Source organism: Triturus cristatus, chromosome 9, assembly GCF_964204655.1.
Source record: "Triturus cristatus chromosome 9, aTriCri1.1, whole genome shotgun sequence".
In the NCBI taxonomy this organism is placed as follows: Eukaryota; Metazoa; Chordata; class Amphibia; order Caudata; family Salamandridae; genus Triturus; species Triturus cristatus.
Window position 1 is genome coordinate 1027548295 of NC_140592.1, and position 21767 is coordinate 1027570061.

General features: G+C 47.3%; 1 protein-coding gene across 1 annotated transcript in view; it reads right to left on the reverse strand.

Moving 5' to 3' along the window:
* LTBP2 (latent transforming growth factor beta binding protein 2) overlaps positions 1–21767 on the reverse strand; it is a 1878832-nt gene that overhangs the window by 880497 nt on the left and 976568 nt on the right. The window lies entirely within an intron of this gene.

Here is a 21767-nt window from a genome sequence, read left to right on the forward strand (position 1 = left end):
TTAAAATATCACTGAACAATTCAAACTTTACTCAGTACCTCAGACCATTACTCACCATCTGCCATTGTAAAAGGTTTAATTTGAATGTGCTTTTTGGACCTCTGCTGTGGACAGAGGCATAGGAGACTGGCTGAGGCACGCCTTTCACTTTCAGTTCCGGTACTGTTATGGTAGGTCTGCTGTGATAGGGGGTCTGACCACTGGAAGGTGTATACTATTTAATATCCATTTGGTCTTGAGGGGAAACGCATGTTTTAATATCCAGCCCAAAAAGGTCTTAACAGCTCACAGAGCAAACTAGCAGCTTATGTCAGCATCGTTTCATATCACGAGGTATTAAATAAACCCCCAAATAGTATTCTTTCACGGCAACAGCTAGTATAGTAGAGTGTATTCTGATCCTAAGTCACGTTTGTCCTGAAGCGTAACGTGGGTTTGAGATAGGAGATTTCGTTTTTGGGATATGCACAATTTTATATATCATATATTTTCAGGTGATGATTTACATGTTTGGGCTACTGGTAATGTCATCTGGCATATACTGAAGAACCAGGAAGAGAGGCTGCTAGTAGTGGCAGCAGATGTGATTCCCTTCGCAGAAGGACAGGGCATGGGGTTGTTGAGCAAAGGTGTTAATGGTCACTGTGGGTAACGTCTATTCACTGACGACGACTCACTGGGTCTTCTCGTCTTTACAGAAACAGGGGATTGCTAGTTTCATTCACAAGGACATCTGGAATGCAGTTCATGAAGAGAAACACGTGGTTACAAGAAGACACTTTCACATTTCAAAAGCATTTGCCATCCTGCTTCTACGCTGTCCACTTGGACAATTGGCCAGCCCAAAACCAAATACCACAATACTTGGATTACATTAGTGTGCTGGAAAAAAAGGTGTGTTTTTATGGACATTTTTGTAGCATTCTTTACTTATAGTCTGTCCAGTCGAAACACACAGCAGGACTTTGCATTAAGAATCCTTTGATCAAGTCTTAAAGCAAGAAGGAACTCTGGAGTTTCCTGCTGTCCCTGTGAAGGAAACAGTAGCCCGGATTTGGCACTTTATTTTTTCCACTTGCTGGAAAGGAAGGGTCCAGGACAGTAGCCAGACAGTCTCTTCACAAGACCCCGAAGGGTATAGAAAGCTGAGGGTCTGATTTACGGTTTGGCAGATGGAGAAAGGCAGACACGGTGGTGAAGGGCTTTACGTCTGCCATCCTGATTTTACTCCACTCACTGCCATTTAGAAAGGCACGTGGCCCCACAGATATCAATATATATTGGCAGGAACCGCCATTACAGTTGTTCCTGTCAATGTAGGAAAATTTTGACAGACGGCTCCATTAAATATGACTGCCAGCAGTTAAACTTTTTCAAAGATTTTAGTTTTTCAAAAACAAACTCCCAAAGCAGGAGGTCTTCTCGCATAGTGTGGGGGTCATTTTTCTTTTTCAATAAATGTCCCAACCACCTGTATATACCTAGCGATGAGGGACAGTAAAAAAAAAAAGCCATCTGACTGCCCAGCTTAAATAGGGCGTACGGTTGGATGGCTTACCTACTCCCTTGGGCCATTGGATAAAGGTTTTCTTTGACAGTACATTTTACTTCTTTGGAGTAAACTGGCAGTCCCCCTTCCTATAATTCAGGCGAGCAGACTGAAAGTTTGCCAGAAGTGTGTTACACGGCTGTGTTGCAACAGAGTACCCCTGCCGCCAAACTCTTAAATCAGCCCTTATGTCTATTTGAAGAATTAACACCTGTTGTAAAGTTGTGGCTTGAAGTAGGTCCTGTATCAAAATAAGCTGCTGGTCTGCGGCGGATGTCTAGTCAACTGGGAGTGTCGGAATCCTGTGCTGTGGGGGGAACTGGCCTTGTAGGTGCCTGGGTTCTTGTGTAGGGCACCCACACAAGTTTCTTGCACATCGATAGTGCCACTATAGACATGACTTGAAGATTTCTGAAAGACAACTTTGAATGCCCGCTATATCACCACAGAAGATCAAGGCAACTGGCTTCGGCTCAAACCTTTCAGATTCTAAACAGCTTTGTGCTGAAGCTTCACAGTGAAAAAATGGTGGTGCACAGCTGTCCTCTATTCGCCGTGTTTGAAAATGATGTTTTTGGTACTATTTGCAGCACCATCTACTTTAACCCAAACCCTTACCTTCTTGGGGTCCGATTCCGATCTCCCTAGTTAAGCCCTCCATACGACTCGGATCCGGAGGACTTTCAGAGCAAAACGTGCTCCGGGAGTACAAACAAGCGAATACGATGCAACTGTATGCTTATGGACTCGCTTCACTCAGACTCCCATTGAATTCTATGGGAGCCTGTGTGCAGACTCGTACACAGGCTCCCATAGCAAAAAGGGGTGGGTGGGGCAAAGCGTACACCCTGTGGCAGGCACCCGATGGTGCCCGCCACATTGTGCATGCCTGGATCGGGGAGACCATGGGTACACCCCCGTGACAGATTCGGAGGGCCCCGGGTGAAGGGGGGCCTGATACGGACCCCCGAAGTATGATTCCGACAGCTGTTTTGTCTCGCTGAAACCGAGGCGAAGCAGCTGTCCGAATCGTGCATAGTACTCGCTCGGTCGGAATTCAGCTCCATTGCGCAGCATGATTCGGCTATGAACGAGTCGTACGGCCAGGTTCGGGTCCCGGAAACGATTTGGTCGATGCGTACGCGTTCTTCGCATCGTACTTGGTCGTTGGGGGCCTGTGTACGATTCGGTCGGAAACAAGGGCTACGAATCGGATCAGGGAAAGCCAAATCTGATTGGGAGGCCTTCGGAACAACGTCGGAATCGGGCCTAAGTAAGGTGTCAGGGGAATCCTATTCTAAAAAGAATCATGGCTTTGGCACACTTTTGCCTTATGTTTAACACCAAATTGCATAAAGTATATTTAGACCTCCGACAAACTAATTTTGGTAAGTCATGTATTTCTCATTTCCAATTTATGCACCGTTGTATCTGTTTTGTTTTAAGGTAACTCTTGAACCCCTTTTCTGTTGCACTTTAGTTTTGCATCTTTTACTTAAACATCACATGGACATGGTAAGTTCCTTATTTCTTACTCAATTTCAGGATTTATTTTCCACTTAATTTGAGATCTAAATTATCGTTCAGGCTATGTTGCCAAAGGCGGGCACATATGATCCACATTTCTGAACTCTTTAGAATGCCAACATAGGCTAGCTTCACACACTCAAAGTTCTCTATTTGCTTTTGCGCCAAGGCACCAGAGTCCAATTTGATAAATGGTAAAGCAACAAAAAAAAAACACTGCAAGAGAAGTGGGAGAATAGTAAATTCCTAAACCACAGCAGGTAATAAGTTCACCTGGGAGGAAACAGTGGAAGAGGGAGAGGGGCATAAAGGAGTCATACTTGATTTAGAGCACTCCAGTGGTCCTGTAAAATCTGAGCCCATTCAAAAGGAGAGGAATCTGTGTCCCATGGATATATTCAATTGCCTGCAGCAGATTCCCGCTCCCCCAAGAACTAACGCAGCTGATATATTAGTTCCAGCCCTCCAGAGGAAGCCAGCTAGGTCAGCTAGGTGATGCGGACAATATCTCCATTTCCAAGCACTGAGTGCTAATAATTGAGAAGGAAAGACACACCTACTCTAACAGGAGTTGGCCTTAAACACATCAATGAATCTGCAGCAGGATTATACAGAAGACAGTACAGTTTTGTTGGCAGCACTGGTAGGAGACTGGGGGCTCCTGAGATTTACCGAGCGGAGACCGCAGGGGTCCCCCGGAGATCTGTCACAGGCATTTGGCATCACGGCTGTGATGCAGTGTAATAGAATTGAGGAGCACAGTGGAACCCAGACAACGGGATAGACTAGGGCTAACGCAGCAGCTAGCGGAGAAAGAGCCAAGTGAGGGCCCCGCTGGGAAGAAAATTGAGGCCCCAGCAGGATATTAGCAGCCACACAAAAAACAGAGCTACGAGTACTGGGGGAGCTCTAAGACACTGAGTTGCACCACTAGTGAACAGGAGAGAGTCCTGGCTCGCAAGGGACATTCCACGCATTGGCGCGCTGCCGTGAGATGCGGAGGGTTGGCGACGTTGGTGCACACTGGAAGCGGTGGGCATAACCATTAACAAACATGGGGTTGGCCTGGAGGTCCCATTGAGGAACGTATACGTGGGACAGAGCTGTGATTGTGTACGCCTGGGCCGGATTTCAGGAGAAGCGTGCTAGGGCAATTCAGGACCCAGAGGAGGAGCCCGTGGCAGAACTAAGCCGCTGGCGGCCCTGAGCAGTAAGGAGAGCACTGCATGCCTGTGGGTGGCTAGGCGATCTGTGACCCCGCGGTGCTCCCTTGGAGGTTCCGTTTCAGAGTTGGGGCTCCATCGGCACCAGAACCTGACATGATGGGGAAACCGTGGGGGAAATAAACTGGAAATGCCCCTTAGCACGAAGAGGAACCAGTGGATCGACAGAGGGGCAGCCCAGAACCTCAGCTGCGACCAAAACCCATCCAGCTATAATTGGCCCAAATTCTGGAAGCCATTTCAGACACAAAGGCCACGCTCCACCAAGATATAAGCGTGGTCTCATTGGGCCTGGGTCTCCTCCGAGCAGAACACCAGAAACTCAGCGAGAGGGTAAAAGGAGTGGAAATGGGGATTGCAGAACTAACACCCAAACATAAAGCCCTCTCCGATCGAGTAAAGGAACTTACTGACAAGGTCCGGATACTGGAACGATGGGTGGAGGATGGAGAAGGCCGAAGCCACTGCAATTTCGTCAGAATTCTGGGCCTGCCGGAGGGGATTGAAAAGGGAGACATAGTGGCATATTTGGAGCCATGGCTTAAAGGTGTGGTGGCAACTGGGATCACTGACCCAGTTCTTCACAATAGAGAGAGTGCACCATGTACCGGGACGCCCGGCGGTGCCGGGACGCCCCCCAAGGCCTGTAGTGGCTAAGCTACTCCATTACAGGGATAGAGACACTATTTTACAAAAAGCCTGTGCAGATGGTCAATTCATGGTTAATAACACTAAAGTCTCAATGTTCCCAGACTACACACTGGAGGTCCAACAGAAACGGGCCTCGTACTTTGAAGTCAAGAAGGCACTCCGGGGGGGAGGAGCCAAGATGGCGGACGGACAGGACGTCTGAGCTCCCGGCTCCGCAGCCCGTCTGCTGTTTACATGACATCCTGATCTTTAATCCTGCCTATGGCGCGAGCAAATGTAACCACGAATGCGCTGATACTTTCCGCATTCCTCCGATGTTCCCGCCGGCTTTTTTGGTCGAGGATTCATAGAGTTTGCCGACTTTGGACTTTGCCCACGCATTCTGGCCCGACCACCACCGCCGGACACCGCTTATCACGTACGGTGAGACGACCTGGGGCTGGACCGGCGCCGGGGGAAATGTGACCGGACGTGGAGTGGGCGGCCTGGCGGAGCCTTCTTCGCGACGGAGAGAATTCCTGTACGATTGGGTCCGGGCTGGCGAATCTTCCTTTGTCCTCCTACCAGCGGTCAGAGCGGTGACCGTTTGAGAGCGCCCACCACCCGCATTGCAACACAGCCGAGGGCTCTCCCATCGTGTGAGCCCCGTATAGCGAGCAGCAACTCCTCTTGCCCTCACTATTGTTCCTCCGTCCTATGGAGTCGCCCTCACCCCTCCGAGGTGGGCTGGCGGCGGAAATGGTGTCGGTGCCGGTCTGCTTCGCCGGAGAGGCGGAGGCCGCCATGTCCCTGACGCAGGCTTCACTGCCTGCTGTCGAGCTGGAGGGTGTCCCGGTGGCGCCTTTACATACAGTCGGCATGCTGCAGCAGGGAGCAGACCTGACCTATGGTGATATCCTTCTAGCCCTGGGGGACTTGCGGGCGACATGGTGCCAACGCACTCGAGAACTGGAGTGGAAGATCGATGCTGCTATGCCATCCAGGGAACTACTGCGGTTGTCTGACCCCCCAGTGCCTCTCATTCCCTTCGAGGCGGATACAAATTGGCGACAGGGGGATACTATGGATCGTCCCCTCCCTGGTTACAGTGTCGAGGGTTTGTCTAATGATCAAGTTGCAGATACAAAGCTCCCTTCCACTTTACAAGCTGAGACTCTGCCTCTGCGGGTGTTGCCGTGTCTGCCTCAACATCGCCGGAGTGTGTGCCGTTCGGTGGGGAAAACTGTGTTTGTCACTATCGATGTGGTGATGGTCTATGACTGGGAACTCTCGCTTCTTCTCCCTCTGCGTCTTCTTTGCCGTGAGCGGCCATCTTGCTCCTTTGTTCTGCCTGAGGTACACTCCCAGCGGCGGCCATGTTTGGTGGGGTCTCCGCGTTCAGGCCAGGGTTGATGTTGCCTCCCTTGATGATCCTGCTTGACCGCCTGGCATGACCCGGACTAGAATATTTGCTTATGTATCGGTTGTGCCGCATGTGTGTAAATTGCTACTGTTTACCGCGGGGGTGGATCTGTGGGGCCGCTCAGGATCGGGCCGGGGCTGGGCGATTTTCTTTAGTTTGCTGTACGTATTGGCGGGCGGGGACTAGGATGAGGCTGCTAATTATCTGCTTTGCTCGCACATTTGAAATGGAGTCTCCCCACCTGCCGCTTTGCTTGCTTCTTCAGTTGTGCTGATGATTTTCAGGGTGGGGGATGCTTAATGGGCTGTGGTGACCGGGAGTATGTAACATTTCCTCCTCCTGCCTTCTCTGGGAGTCGGAGACTGGGAGGTTATTTCCCACTCTCCGGACTCTCTTTCCTACTTGGGGTTCATTTGGGGCGACAGGCATGCCTATTGGGGGGGGGTGGGCCATGGCCTTCCGCTGGTATGCAGGGTGGGGGGATGGGATGTGTTCTATGTCTTCTTCGTCTCTATGGCCCTCTCTCTCTTTCTTTCTCCCTTCCTCTTTGGTTTCTTTTTCTTTTATGTTTCTTTGTTTCTTCGGGGTCGGGGTTCAGTGTTAGTAAGGAGCTTATTGTGTTTTCTCATTCTGTGGTATAGTGTATGCTCTTAGTCCCTGGATGGTGGCCACCTGTCTCCTTACCAATGCCTTCCTATATAACGCTTCCTTCTGGGTGCTCCGTGAACGGTGATGTCTCTCCTGGTCAGTGATTAGCTTCGACTCTTTTCGAAGTACACTACGTTGTACTCGACAAAACCATAAAATTAAACCTTTTCTTATCCTGACATTATTGTTCTATGTTCTCCAATGTCATAGCGGCCGGCCCCGAGGGGGTTGTAGGCAGACGCTGTGTATTGTGCATCTACCGAAATAAAGGTTTTTAAAAAAAAAAAAAAAAAAAAAAAAGAAGGCACTCCGGGAGGAAGGGGTCAAGTACTCTCTCATGTTTCCGGCCAAACTCCGCATCACAGTAGATGGAAAGTCTCATTTCTGTGAAACCCCTCAAATGGCTTGGGACTGGATTGAGGCCTACTGCATGGAACAACCAGGTCAGGTACCGAAACCTCAACGGACGGCGAGAGACCGAAGATCTGGAGAGCGCTCCCAGAGACGATCAGAAAGGATAGAAGCAAAGAATCCGAACTTGTCTCAGACCGAGCTGGAAAGAGCGGCAGCGCTGCAGGCGGTGGCAGAGATCACTCAGGGAGGGTTCCCCCATTGGAATAGGGGTCCAGATCTATGAAGGGGTCTGGAGACTCGGAATCGGAAACGTCCGCTAAATGTAGCCAGGAGCTCCCAGTGGTGACCCCACACATGGCGGATGACATTATATAGTAAGGTAAGACCGCTCTGAGTTGACTTGAGACTGGGTCAGCGCTGAAGTTCATGCAGTGGTACACACAAGACTTGACTCCCTACAAGTTGTTCTATAATTGATAAGGTGGCATAACTGCGTCCCTCCTGAAGGCCTTCACTGCATATGGTTGGGGCCTTCATTGCTTTGTAATCTTGATTAAGAGTAGTTTGGGCAGATGGCCGTTGCCAAGATATTCTTGGGCAGGGGAGTTGTTTTAAGTTTGAAGTTGTTACAGTTGTCCAGGCCTGATTTGAATGCATGCGATGGTGTTATGTCGCTGGTCTTTGCTGTCTCGGTGGGGGGGTTGGGGAGGCGGGCTGTGCTATATAAATGCAAAATGATGGCGCAACATGAGGTGAAACTGCTCACGTGGAACATCAGGGGCATGGGCTCTATGTCTAAACAGTATAAGATTTATAATTATCTGAAACAAACAGGAGTGCAAATTGCTCCATTGCAGGAGACCCATTTGACCAAGGGTGAAGTCGAGAGTCTGAAAAGGCGATGGAGGGGTCAAATATTTGCTACTGGTTTTTCTGCATTTGCCCGTGGGGTGTTGGTGTGGATTAGACCGGGCGTTCCTTTTGAGACAACCCGCACCTTAATAGATATAGAGGGACGGTATGTGTTGGTGGAGGGGCGACTAGCAGGTCAGGAGATAACGATAGGTTGTTGCTATTCCCCCAACCATGACCAGATGCCATACTTGACCTCCCTTTCTGCACACATAGCAAGTTTGGCACCTGGGCAGATGGTGCTAGGGGGAGATTTTAATTGTGTGGCAGACGTTTGGCCGGAACGGTCTCATCCACCTCTAGCGGGAGCACAAGCACATGAGACAGCAGCGGGGCTGTGAGAATTGATGGCACACTGGGATCTACATGATATATGGCGCGTACAGCATAGTGGGGAGAGGGAATACTCCTACTACTCGCACCTACACCACCTCCACACGAGAATAGATGCATTCTGATGTTCACAGACCTTTGGTTCTCTCACCCTGTCTACCGAGTACTTGGGTCGTACGTGCTCAGACCATAGTCGCCTGATACTGACTTATTGCCCTCGGAGGCACAGACCCCCAATTCCCACATGGTGACTCAGTCCCGTGGCACTAGAGGATGTGCCATTTGCGGCGTACCTACACTTGTGTTATGGGAGGCTTTAAAAGTGGTGGTGAGGGGTCATTGCATGGGGCAAACCATCGGGATACAAAGAGAGCTCCACAGAGAGCTGACAGGGATAGATGGTGAACTGCAGATCTTAGATAATATACAAGGGCCAGGGACCCAAACACGTGAGCAATTACAGGTAAAGCGAAAGCTATACAATGAGGTACTGGAGTGGCTTCGGTCCCACGACTACAGAACATACATGGATAGAGTACAGAGAGAGGAGGGGAAAGCGGGGTGACTACTGGCATGGATTGTTAGGCCCGAATCACGGGGATCTCCGATCACCCAGATTAGGACTGCCAATGACAAGACCGTGTATGACCCGGATAGGCTAAATGGAGCCTTTCAGACATACTATAAACAACTATATGCAGCTCCGTGGGGAGCCTCGCAGGAAGAGATTGCCGCATTCCTGGCCCCTTTGTCCCTGAAGGTAGTTGAAGAGGAAGCAGTGGAGGAACTGGGAGGACCGGTTACTCTCTAGGAGGTATGGAGTGCGATGGCGCTGCTGGCGAGAGCACACTCGCACCCCTCCTGGTTATTTTGTATAATGAAGCCTTTAGATTGGGACAATTGCTGCCCTCCACGCACTCTACAAAGGTGATACCACTTCCTAAGACTGAAAGCCTGGAGGCAGAGGTGAGGGATTATAGACCTTTGTCAATGCTTAATATTGATTTTAAGATTCTGAGTAAAATACTAGCGCTTAGGTTGATGCCCCACATGAAAAACCTGATTGATTCATCCAGACTAAAATGGGTTTGTTCCCTCTCGGAATACATCCTACAATTTGCGTCGCCCAGAATCTAACGCAGGCAGCACTGCTTTCGGTAGATCTGGAGAAAACATTTGACACAGTCAGTTGAGATTACCTAATGAATAGTAAGCAATTGGAGGTCAAGAAACTCAGCTGCCCTTCGCATCACAACTGTAAAGGAGAAACTTTCCTCAGTATCTGTCCCAGGTAGAGAGACCAGCCCATTATCTGGAGAAGTATCCAGCCCATTGTTCTCTTGTAGGTGATCATGCCAGCTGTCTTCAGTGTATGCAGAAAATGGGACTAGGACCGGGTGGCTAAATGGGTCCAACTGTTACACACCTTCCAGACGGCAAGTGTCAAAACAATTGGCATCATTTTCCCAGAATTTGCTATATCCCGAGGGACCCGACAGGGATGTCCCCTGTCACCGTTAATGTTTACATTAGCGGTAGAACCACTGGGGGAGTGCTTCCGGGGGGGGGCGGGGACTAGGGTTTCTGCTAAATGGAAGAACATATATAATCTCCCTATACGCAAATAATCTGCTGATCTATTTGAGTGAAGCCTGTGCGGGAATGGACACCGCCCTTGGAGTACTAGAGAACTTTAGTCATCTATCTGGCCTGCTGGTCAACTGATATAAAACACCCTTGTTCCCTAGACCTAGGGACCTCCCTGATGAACATACCAGGTCCTCAACTTCCTTTAGGTACCTAGACATTCAGAACTTTTACTCTTTGGAAGATATGAGGGCCGGTAACCTGGGGTGAGCAGTCCGTTCCCTGTGCTCTAGTGTGGCATTTTGGAGCTCGCTGCGACTGCCACTGATAGCTAGTATCTCGCTGACCAAGATGGTCATGCTGCCTCGGTTGCTGTATTTTGTTTGTAAATTTGCCGCTAATGATGGCTGCAGGCTGGTTTAGACCCGTAGATGCACTGGTGCGAGACCTTATTTGGGCAGATGGTAGGCATAGGATTGCATTGCGGACTCTGCAGTGTCCTATGAGTGAGGCGGGATTGGGGATTCCAGATTTCAAATTTTACCAGCTGGCTGCCCAACTTCAGTGGGTGGTGCAATGGTTGGAGGGGGTTAACCAGGAGGGAACATTCTTGGCGGAGCCTGGTCAACACCCGCGACTATTACTAGCTAAATTGCTGAACCCGGCCATTAAAGCCCCCTATACATCGATTCTGCAAACCACAGCTTTGCAATGCTGGAGAAGGTGTATGGCTAGACTGCCGGATGGACCGAGGTATACACCGGTGTTGCCACTGATAAGGTTGTTTTACGGAAAACCCCAGGCGATCTTAGGGGTGGAACAATTGATGGCCTGGTCGGAGGCCGGCATAGACACTACCGGGGACTGTATTCTAGATCACTGCCTACTCCCTTTTGCGGACCTGGCGGAGAGTTATGGACTCCCTGCGGGCCAAGTCCTTATGTATGAAACACTGGTGCAGACATTCGAACGACTGTTGAGCGCAGGAAGAGATAAACCAACTACACATGGGGTTCTTCACGCATTGATAACGCTGGGTACTGCTGACCATCAAATAAAAGGGCTCTATGCGTCGCTTTAAAAACATCACTAACACCGATGCTCGCACTCAGGGGAAAATGGGAGAGAGTACTTAGTAAAACACTCACTGATGCGGAATGGCGCCGCATCTTGGAATCGCCTAAAAAGATATCTCGCAACACCCACCTAAAATATCTACAGTTTAATTATGTCCATATGTCGTATACGACGCCACACGCATACAGGCTGCATTTGGAGGGGAACCTAGAGAGTGCCCAAGATGTAGGCAGCTGGATGGAGACTTTCTACACATGACATGGAGCTGTACGAACATGCAGGGTTTTTGGGATGCAGTGATGACTAAAATTAACAATACACTGGGACGCACGCTGGCCCACTCAGTTGAGGTCTGTCTACTGGGATTATACCCTCGACCACCTAAACGCAAGGTGGGTCACTGATTCATCGATCTATCCTTAGCCCTGGCCAAGAGGCGAATTGCGATAACATGGAAGTCAGCAATGGGACCACAGATTGAGGTCTGGAACAGAGAAGTGAGAAACTGGGCGGCAGCAGAGGGTAGAGCACTACACAAAGAAGAGCTGAGGGGCCTACGCAGGTGCCAAATCGCAGAGGCGTGGAGGGAGATTTTATGTAACTGGGAACACCCGAGTGGCCCTAATAGTGGAGAAGAGGGGGACGGAACTGAATTGATGGGCTCTGACTGATGGGCTTTAGAGGGCGACGCTGCTCCCACCAGAGGCCCCCTCTCACTGGATTCCTTTCCCTGTCCCCTCCCCTTCCCAGTGCCGCCATGGAAAGTTGCCAAAACTTTGAGATATCTGCAGCATCGTTGATAACCAGGTGCCACCGCCCCCCGCCCCCCACCCACCCACCTCGCCTCCTCTTCCCACCGCCGGAGTCCCCTAAGGAGAAATCATTCTCCGAGGCTGGAGGACGCAATGATAGTGACACCAACATGCACAGGCTGACACCCTTCTCATTATTAAAGTTTCCTTGGTTATTGGATAATGGCAATTATAATACGTTAGCAAGTGAAAATAGTTAAAGAAGGCATGTAATATTCAATCACGAGATAGGCCCCAAGATTAAGACATTTTAGATTATAAAGCGCAAGTGGATAGGATAAGAGGAAGAAGTTGTCCAAAGGCATAATGCACTGAAACAAATGTTTAATTGTATGTAGAAATGGATCGAGATGTGTATTGTTTTTGGGTGGAATGCAGGCTCACAACGGTGTCATTTATATGTCCATGGCCCAGCAGTGCCAAAAGTAAGCAATGTGTCCGGAGATTAATATATCCTGAGTTTACTCATGTAAATGTTAAAGTATACGATTATAAATGCCAATAAACATATTTTCAACAAAAAAAAGGAGGCTAGGTAGTCACATAAAGATTGGAAAGGCAAGGGTTGATGAGACACACAGGTTGGATTTAACAAATGTTGTGTGATTGAAAACATTGCGCAGGTAGGGTGCAAGCTAAGTATTCAGATTTGACATTATTAATCTGTTTTTTTGTATTTTTCTTAACGCTAGCTTAAACTCAGATTTTAAGTCTGTTGCAAAGTTCACCCGCCATGCTCTTTCCAATCTCTTACTGTGACTTCTGGCCTCTCGGAGTTCATTATTAAACCAGGGTGCAGAGGGATGCTGATGGAGTGGCCTATTTTTCTGAAGCATGATATTGTCGAGAGCTTTTAAGCTCCACCACTTATAACTATCATAAGCTTCAGCTACCATGTCGGGAAGGAGGATTGAAGAAATTTGCCTACTTTCCCCGATACTTATTTGGACCCAGAATGTGTTTGTCACATAAAAGTCCTCCTCCTGTCTAAGTCACGGGATTGAATGTTATCCACTGATCGTAGATGGAGAGAAATCAATGAATGATCGGACCATACTACCGCATATATTTTATCCAGTTTGATCAGATCAGAGGAGGAAAACATGAGGGGGGGGGGGGGGGGGGGGGGGCAGCTGTGACAAATTACTCCAGTCTCTGAGCTTGAAGCTGATAAGCTCAAGATAAATGCCAATAGTTCAGCCTGCGGAAAGTCCTTTGTTTCAAAAGTTTTTAATTTTAAATGAAATTTGAAAATAATAGCCAATCCTCCGCCCCGCGAAGAGAACATGGAAGGTGAACAATAATGTACACTTCTGGGCATGCTTCTTCGAAATCGGAATTCGAGTACAGGGTTGTCCAGGTTTCTGTAACAAACAGGATATCAAGGCCAATAGTTGATATTAGAAGGTTGATCTCCACCCCATGCTTCACAAGTGAGCGAGCATTAATAAGCCCGCATTTCAGGGTCAAATCACAGGAGACAGACAGCGTTTACAACGGAGTCATCACATCGCAGTTCCTTTACAACGCAAGTAATTAGATCGATTTGCTGTAGGGGGCACTCTAACATAAGGAATAGTATAATTTACTATTCCAACACCTTCACTACTGTTGCGCAGGCTAGAGTTGGAATAGTAAATTATACTATTCCGAAGTCCAGCACGCCCCCTACAGCAAGTCGATCTAATGACTTGCGTTGTAAAGGTATCGCGTTCTAAAAATGAGGTTGTTGTAACAACTGCGTTGTAAAGGAACGCGATGTGATAGCATGCGTAGTAACATGCTATATTCTAGTAAAACTGACACGTTAGAGCAGAGAGGCTCTAGGAGTGGGGTCTGGCTCTGCTGTCTTTAAAGCACTCAAAGGCAGAGTCGGCCTTCTTGCAGAAGAGGTGAGAGTCATAGAAAGCCATGTCCATTAGGGAAGGTTGGACATTCCCGGAGAAGCTTGTGGATAAAATTCAGGCATGTCTCCTGAGTGTCACACTGGTTCCAATTTCTCGATCCAAGCAATCTCCCACAGAGAATTGTGAATTTTGCCGCATTGAGGCAACCTGAATGGTTTGCATAAGGGTGGAGCACAAGTACTCTGGTACAGCATGTAGTATCTCAGCAACAGAGTCCCAAAGGACATGGGTATATCAGGCCTATAGACAGATGATAGTGATGGACCTTAATGCCAGGCTGGTGGCGGAGAACATGCTTTTCCCAAAGGTTTTCAGGCGCTTAGACTCTCTTTCCGGTGGGTTGGTAGGAAAGGCTTTTGGGTTGACCTTGCTATTAGATAGATCCTGGCATTATTAAGCTTTAAGGGGTTGGGTGCAACGTTAGGAAAGCTGAGTCTCCCGTTACAGAGTGGTGGCGCCTTGCTATCTGCCTATTTACCGGTAGTCAGGAACATGGCTTTGCCCATGTCCCAAGAAGGGTGTCCATGAAGGCCTCATTGAAGGCCAATAGCAGTCTGTCTGGGTTGGAGGACTTCGGTGAGAACATTGATTTTCACCTTCATAGTGGAGAAGTGTGGCTCAATGATTAGAGCGGCAGACCCTGATGCAGAGGTCTAGCCCGGGACCAGGGTTCAATTCCCCGCCTCGGCGGGTCTTGGGCTCAAAAATTCCACGGACCTGATAATTCTCGCCTCGGTGCCATTCCAATCATGGAGTCCCACTCTGCAACTCTGGGCAATAGCTTGCTTAATCTCCACAACGGCCCCCACAATGCTAAGGATGCCTGGCCTCCACCTTGGGGGTGCCCAGGAGTGGACGCCTCACAGGGAAAGCCAGGATGGGTTCCACAGCGGTATTCGTACAAGCGCCTTGAGACCCTTGCGGGTGAGTAGTGCGCTATACAAGTATCAATTTACATAGTAAGCAATTGGAGGTCAAGAAACTCAGCTGCCCTTCGCATCACAACTGTAAAGGAGAAACTTTCCTCAGTATCTGTCCCAGGTAGAGAGACCAGCCCATTAGCTGGAGAAGTATCCAGCCCATTGTTCTCCTGTAGGTCATCATGCCAGCTGTCTTCAGTGTATGGTTGAGCCAAGTTGTCCCCTTTCTCATAACAGTCATTATCAGAAGTTCGAGAGTGGTGGCAAGGAACTGACTTTTGTTTGGATGTCTTTTGCTTCTTTTTAGACTTGCCTGAGGGCTTAGACTGTTGTGAAGATCTGCTGCAGGAATTCACTTTGGAGCAGGAATGGGACAGTCCCTTCAACTTTGACCAGTCATGGCATGGAGCCTTCTGGTGATTGGTGACAGATAGCTTTGTCTCACAGTCATGGATGGCCTTCAGATTCCTCAAGATGCAATTACTACAGGCCTTGCAGTTGTGGTCCAACCCCAAGCACCAAAGTCAAATCTGGCGGGAACTTGTCAGAGACATTTGCGTGCAACAGGCCCTACAATGCTTGAACCCTGTGTTTTTAGAGGGTGACATTTTCTCTTGCACACTGGTATTTGAAGAACATTTTTGTGGAAAAGCAGTCTTGAAAGAGTCAAGGGATAGCTCTGGTTCTGCACCTGGAGGGGCAGATAGAAAGATAACTGATGTTGGAATGCATGGGTATCACTTATATGTGACTCTGCCTGTCTCTTCTGGATTGGAGCCGCATATTGCCACCTACCTGAACACAGTGGTACTGCTAAAGATTTTTCCAGCTCCAGTCTCACGCTTGAGGAATATTCAAAAGGTGAGGAATCTGCGGTTAGAAATATCCATCAGAAGGGTTATTGCAGCCTTTGTCTACCCTTCAACAACCCTTGTAAAATATTTATAACTGATTTACGCCTTCAGAAAGAAATACTGTATTACTAGTCACTGATTACCTCACTAAGGCTGCTCATTTCATACCCTACATTAGCTTCTGTGTTCAAGGACATTGTCAGATTGCATGTGCTACCAGACGCTGTCATTATAGATAGGAGATCGCAGTTTGTAGCTAGATTTTGGAAATCCTTACTAAAACAGCTTGATGTAATACATTGTTTTATCCACTAGCTACCATCCTCAATCAGGTGGAAAAATAGAGAAACATAAATCAGATAACCAAACAATACCTGAGATGTTTTTTGTGCATCACACTGAACTGTTGGTGCAGTGGATTTTGACTGATGAATTTCTATGCAAAAACCCCTTCATCACACCTCTGCGGAACACTCCATTCTTTAATTCATCTGGGTTCCATCCCCACATTTGACCACCTTCTTTTTCCTCCACCTCAATTCCTTCTGTACAATCCATGTTTAATCCATGTTTAAAGACATATGGAAGATTCAGGTTTGAGCTTATGCACATTTCAGATCTGGGATGGACAAGTTAATAAAAAAACTGCAATCAGTGGAGTAGTACAGAGCTACTGTTCAAGGTGAGAAAAATGGTTTGTCTGTCAACTGATTATTTGTCCATTAAACTAGATCACATTCCCTCCCAAATATGTGAGACCCTCTACCATTGTAAGACTGGTAGGACAGTCCGCACTCAAAACTGAAATTGCCTTGTCACTGGAAGATCCACCATATATTTCTTGTTTTGAGAGTCAAGAAGGCTGCCTCTGCTTTAGTTACTCCTCCCCCTACTTTAGTTGATGGAACACCTGAGTACGAACTGGAGGAGATCTTAAACACTTGAAATTATAGAGAGGCAACAACAGTATCCGGTAGCATGGAAGGGTTAAGACATATCTGACAATTCCTGAAAGTCTGCAGTCTTTGCCCATGCCCAAAGACTTCTAAGAGCATTCCAAAAGACGATCCCTAACACACCCAAACTGGAGAAGAGGTGGGCCTTTGAGAGGGGGGACTGTAAGGGTTTTGTGAAACATACCTCATAAGAGAGTTAAGAAAGATCATAAGTTGAGAACAGGACAATGAAAGCTATCATCACAGAGGACAGACACTTCCAGGGTTGCCCCAGCCACTACAGGGCTAGTATTTGAATTTGAGGTTAGATGAAGCAGCACTCTAAAAAGATTCACCATATCCATAGACTATTGTCTGGCAACATTGGTTAATTTGACTCCTTCGTTTTTTGCACCAGTTCGCACCTATATTAAAATCCCTCACCTTTGTTGTTTTTTGTCAGTTCCCTTGGTTTCCCAGTGTTGCTTTACGTTTCTGGATTTCCTGTGTCCTTGTTTAACCAGTGTATTGAACCTATGCTTTGGACCCCCTTCTGTCTATCTAAAGCAACATTGCTCTCTTGTGCTATTGAGCTCTTCCCTACTTTGGTTCTCTGTCAATATGCCAGGTTTGCATGTAGGATAGTTACAGTGCGTACCCTTGCTTCACGAGACAAGCATTCGATGTGCTTGCTGCTAATCTTTAGTACCATTGAGTTGGGTAACAATAAACATCTGTTATTCAGCGCCTTGAGACACTTGGGTGATAAGGATAAGTTACCATAGGCTGCATAGATAAATAACTATCATAGTACAGTAAAAAACTAGCACATTGCCTTAAGGCTTTCAAGATTCTGGACACTGTGCCTTTAAGACCTCCAGGAGCCCCTCTGCTCCCATCATGCACCACAGGTGACAGTTAGTTCAGTTCTTTTTTTACGGTGTACTCATTTGTATCACCCTGAATATAAGATGCAAACCACACATTATTGTACCATAATTGCTCGTCCGCGGAGGCGGGAGGGCTGCTTATGACTTTGATGAGTATACCACTGGAAGAGAACCAGGATTACAGGTAAGTAACTTATCCTTCTCTTCCAGGGGATACTCATCAATAGTCATAAGCTCTGAATAGAGTAGCAAGCCCATACCCACTACCTCGCGGACGAGCAAACCAGTACACAAAACATATAACAGTGCATGTTAAAATGGAATCAACCAAACCAATTTCTAAACGAGACTTGCCCAACTTGGAGATCTGCCTGCGCATCAGAGTCCAAATAGTAATGGCGAGAGAAAGTATTAACAGAACGTCATGTAGCTGCTTTACAAATTTCTGCTAAAGGAACATTTCTAAGGAGAGTTGTGGTAGAGGCTTTTCCTCTGGTAGAATGTGCTTTAGGTTTTCCATGAAGAGACTTGTTGGCTAGTTGGTAGGACAAAGATATGCAAGAGACTATCCACCTAGAGATGGATCTTTTAGAGGCCGCCAAACCGGTATTTATGGAACCATAGTTAACAAACCGGTCCGTCTTCCTCAATGACTAGGTTTTGTCTAGATAAAATTTCAGTACCCTCTTGAGGTCTAGAGAATGGAGGGACCTCTCTAGGGCTCTTTACAGCACAAGGCCTGTATTTCACTAACCCTGCGGGCAGAAGTGATGGCGACTAAAAAGGCTGCTTTCCATGACAAGTGCTGCAGGGAAGCGCTGTGAATTGGCTCAAAAGAAGCACCCATTAGTTTTGTAAGGACTCTGTTGAGCTCCCAAGGTGGAGAAGGAGATCTCACTGGGGGGTAAACCTTCTTTATCCCTTCAAGAGAATCTTTAACCACTGGCATCTGGAAAAAAGACACCTGTGTAGGGGACTTTCTGTATGCAGTGATTACTGCTAGGTGAACTTTAATCGAGGAGAACTGCAGGCCAGATTTGTCCAAATGTAGTAGGTATGTCAAGATGACCTGCTCTTGACCCCTCACCGAATCATGAGCATTGTTCATGCACCACAAGTAGATCCGCTTCCATTTGAAAGCATAGGATGCCCTGGTGGAAGGTCTCTTGGCTTCCTTGAGGATGGTCATACAGTCCGCTTGTAAGTCTAAGTGTCCGTATTGCAGGACCTCAGGAGCCATGCTGTCAATCTGAGGGATGAGAGATTGGGATGAAACACTCTCCCCTCGCTCTTGGACAACAAGTTTGGACGGCAAGGCAACCTCTGGTGTGGCACCTTGGATAGTTGTAGAAGGTCCAGGTACCACCACTGACGTGGCCACTCCGGAGCTATCAGGATCATTCTGGAGTTGGTCCTGTAGAACTTGTTGATCACTGCTGGGATGAGAGGCGACGCGGAAAGGTGTACAGTAATGTCTGAGACAATTTTATCAAAAGGGCATTCCCCCGTGAACCTGGCTGGTGAAACCTGGATGCGAAGACGGGGCATTTGGTGTTTACCGCGTCTGCGAAGAGATCAATGTCTGGCACTCCCCATTGCAGGAAGATGTCTTGCGTGCCTTCGCTGCTTAGCACCCAGTCATGAACTTCTACGAAGTCCCTGCTTAGGGCGTCTGCCTGGACATTCAGAGACCCTGGCAGGTGAATGGCCACAATGTTGAGATTTCTTGCAAGAAGCCACTTTCTGATGGTCTGCGACTCCTGAGAGAGAGGTCTCGACCTGGTGCCCCCCATGCTTGTTCAGATAATACATCGTCGTGGTGTTGTCTGTCTGAATCAAGAGGGAGCTGTACTGGAGAGAAGGGTACAGCGACTTGAGGGCTAGGTGCACGGCTCTCAACTCTAGAATGTTTATGTGATATCCCCTCTATGTCTCCGACCAGAGACCTTGTACTTGAAGAGGTCCCATGTGAGCTCCCCAACCTTGCAGGAAAGCATCCATGACTATAGTCTGAGTGGGAGTATTTTGGTGGAATGGGACTCCCTTCAGTAAATGTGATAGCTTCGTCCACCATGTGATGGAGTCTCTGGCTGATTGAGGTAGAGTTACCCTGTCTTCCCAGTGGCCTGATCAAAATCAACCAAGAACAACACCTGCCTAATTTATAAAGTAGTGGGCCTAGAACAACGGTCCCTGAATAAGGAAATCACTACCTGGAGCTGAATTGACAAAATATTTACATCATGACATCACAGCATTATTAAATAGAAAAATATATTTTATTTTTTTTATTTTTTATATAAACACCGTTTTCAGAAGGTTTTTTTTAAACACATAAAAACATAAAATAATGAAAAAGAGGATATACAACATATTTGTTATACACAATATTTTTCAATGTCCCACACATCAAAGAATTCATACACACATACATTCATTCCATCAACAATCACACTATCATATAACGGTCCGGATGGTACAACTTCCAGATGGGATTATATAGGTGGTTTGCTCATATATCCTCCTGTTGGAAAATAGGGATAATATAGGATGAAATGTGCCGAAAGATCAAACGCCAACGCGCGTTTCGGTGTAAGACCCAAGACAGGGCCCCACCTTCATAAGGGCGAAGACCGGTAGATAGTGGGGGACATGAACCAAGCTTTAAAACTAAATCCAGAATGATATGGATTTATGTATGCATCTTATCTGGGTGAATATGTTTATATTCAGAGACTCAACCGGCCGCTTGTCCAATCCAGACAACTGGTTATAGCATGAAAAGTTCTGTGAAATGTTAGGTCCACGTATCAGACCAAAAGTCTTAGAACTAGTTGCGCCACCTTGTGCCACCTTTTTTATCACCATTATCGGCGTTTAACCCTACCTGATCCGTGGACCTAACATTTCACAGAACTTTTCATGCTATAACCAGTTGTCTGGATTGGACAAGCGGCCACTTGTTCGACATTTCGACATCAAGACAAACAAGCATTTGCCACTCGGTCTCGCATGTGCGAGGGTTAGAGCCAGAGCTTTAAGTGGGCCGGGTCCTGCTGGTGCTCATCACCGGCCGTTCTAAAAAGCAGGTGCTGAGACGGGTCCCTATCGGGCGCTCCATTATTGCCTTCGGGGTGAAAAGAAAAATCTTACCTCTGCAGCAATAACACCTTTTACTAACTTTAATGTGACTTCAAGGAGACCCGTTTTGAGTTTTTTCACAATTTCATCATGTCAAAACTGAAGCATTTTCAATATTATATTCAACGAAGTCGCCATAGTTGATTGTTTATTTATCTTATGCATTTAACAACCATTGTCAAAAACAACAGTCCTGACTTCTTGTTTAGGTAGAGCCTGGGTAGCGCATGCGCTGCTCTGCGAGGCATGCTGTACTCTGGTATAGACTTGAAGTTCCGCCCATCTTTTCAGTTGGCTCCTGTTGCTTTCTAAATGGTTACTACTTATTGGTTAATAGACTTTTTAGTCCCACCTTAGTAATGCCTTGTCTGCATTTATAACCTCCCATGAAGACTGGACTTTTTACTTGTGTGGATACACGGTATGTTTATTTGGTCCGTGAGCACTATTTTCTTTAATTATTTTTGTCCTACTGCAGACACGACTTTCCTGCAAGGCTTTTAAGATGTGCACGCAGCACCTTCAGGTTAGAGAACGGCAGCCACTTAACGGCTGCCAAAATTCACACAAACTCACTAATGATGCCCGTGGTTCGTAGCCCCTCATCTCCGTCCCGCCTCTGGGCGCCATGCTTTACATTTTCATCACGGTGCCTGCTTTAGGATTAACAACATGGGCGCCCTATTTCTTTGCCACCAATAACAAGCATTTGCATTTTCAAAACTTTGACCTATTGCTATTGTAAATGACAAGGCCTTTTATTATAGCAGGTTTTTTAAACACCTAAATAAAAAGCATTGTCATTTACAAAGCCAGTAGCTCAAAATCTCACAAATGCGAGACCTATTGCATTGCAAATGCTTGTTTAAAAATGTGAATTATTACAGATTGGCCCCATGTAGACGGTGTGCTCTCTGTAATTGCTAAATTAAAAACTCTGGTAAGGACATGCTCCCATAGATCTATAGCTGCTTTATAAACATCTATTGGGACCCCATCTGGGCCCGGAACTTTCCCTCCGCTACTTCCATTCAGTCCTACCTTA